The sequence below is a fragment of the Cottoperca gobio genome, chromosome 17 (genome assembly GCF_900634415.1).
Source record: "Cottoperca gobio chromosome 17, fCotGob3.1, whole genome shotgun sequence".
NCBI classification, from domain to species: domain Eukaryota; kingdom Metazoa; phylum Chordata; class Actinopteri; order Perciformes; family Bovichtidae; genus Cottoperca; species Cottoperca gobio.
This window is the reverse complement of record NC_041371.1, coordinates 478,248-480,039: the sequence shown is the minus strand read 5'-3', so window position 1 is coordinate 480,039 and position 1,792 is coordinate 478,248. Positions and strand designations below refer to the sequence as shown.

The 1,792-nt window shown below is 50.7% G+C and overlaps 1 pseudogene; it reads left to right on the top strand.

The window, feature by feature from the left end:
* The first annotated feature begins 426 nt into the window (after nucleotides 1–426).
* Nucleotides 427–1,792, top strand: part of LOC115022629 (tripartite motif-containing protein 16-like) — a 1,831-nt pseudogene continuing 465 nt past the window's right edge.

Genomic DNA, 1,792 nt, shown 5'->3' with positions numbered 1-1,792 from the left:
TACTTCACTACAGGACCGACTCCTTTGTTTTTACAGCTGAAGTCTAAACTGACTGTAAGAAGTTTCCTGAAGCTGAAGTGAGTGTTTGTGAAACATGTTGAACACACAGTATCTGTCACACCCTGCTCTCCCCCCCCCCCCCCCTTCTCTTCCTGTAATGTGGTGGAGCTTGTTATAACCCCCCCCCCCCCCTGCTCATACACTTCCTGGTCCCTCCCCTGCAGATCTACAGCTGTGTGGATGGGTCTAACCAACATGGCGCTGCACACACACAGCTGACAGGCTCCACTCGCTGCACACACACATGCTTTGAGATCGCAGCTCAAACTAGTTTCACTCCTCAGGAAGTGAGACTCACACAGTATCTGTCACACCCTGCTCTCCCCCCCCCCCCCCTCCTCTTCCTATCATGTGGAGGACCTTTATACTCTACACTTCTCAGGAAGTGAGACTCACACAGTCGCTGACAGTGAAGGAGAAATGGCGCAGAAAGGAGTTCAGCTGGACCGGGAAACCTTCTCTTGTTCCATCTGTCTGGATCTACTGAAGGATCCGGTGACGACTCCCTGTGGACACAGCTACTGCAAGAACTGTATTCAAACCCACTGGGATGGAGAGGACGAGAAGTATATCTACAGCTGCCCTCAGTGCAGGCAGACCTTCACACCGAGGCCTGTCCTGGTGAAGAACACCATGTTAGCAGCTGTAGTGGAGGAGCTGAAGAAGACTGGACTCCAAGCTGCTCCTGCTGATCACTGCTATGCTGGACCTGAAGATGTGGGATGTGATTTCTGCACTGGGAGAAAACTGAAAGCCTTCAAGTCCTGTGTGCAGTGTGTGGCCTCTTACTGTGAGAAACACCTCCAGACTCATTATGATGTGGCTCCATTAAAGAAACACAAGCTGGTGGAGCCCTCCCAGAAGCTCCAGGAGAACATGTGCTCTCGTCACGATGAGGTGATGAAGATGTTCTGCCGTACTGATCAGCAGTGTATCTGTTATCTCTGCTCTGTGGAGGACCATAAAGGCCACGACACAGTCTCAGCTGCAGCAGAAAGGACTGAGAGGCAGAGAGAGCTCGAGGGGAGTCGACTAAACATCCAGCAGAGAATCCAGGACGGAGAGAAAGATGTGAAGCTGCTTCAGCAGGAAGGTGGAGGTCATCAATCGCTCTGCTGACAGAGCAGTGGAGGACAGTGAGAAGATGTTCACTCAGCTGATCCGTCTCATGCAGAAAAGAAGCTCTGATGTGAAGCAGCAGCTCAGATCGCAGCAGGAAAGTGAAGTGAGTCGAGTCAAAGAGCTTCAGGAGAAGCTGGAGCAGGAGATCACTGAGCTGAAGAGGAAAGACGCTGATCTGAAGCAGCTCGCACACACAGAGGACCACAACCAGTTTCTACACAACTACCCCTCACTGTCCCCACTCAGTGAGTCTACACTCTCCTCCAGCATCAACATCCCTCTCAGATACTTTGAGGAAGTGACAGCGGCTGTGTCACAAGTCACAGATGAACTCCAGGACGTTCTGAGAGAGAAGTGGACAAACATCTCACAGACTGGGACTGAAGTGGATGTTTTACTGTCAGCAGAGCCCAAGACCAGAGCTGGATTCTTAAAGTATTCACGTGACATCACACTGGATCCAAACACAGCACACACACAGCTGTTATTATCTGAGGGGGGCAGAAAAGTGACATTAATGAGTGAACAACAGTCTTATTCTGATCACACAGACAGATTCACTGGATATCTTCAGGTGCTGAGTAGAGAGAGTCTGACTGGACGTAGTTAC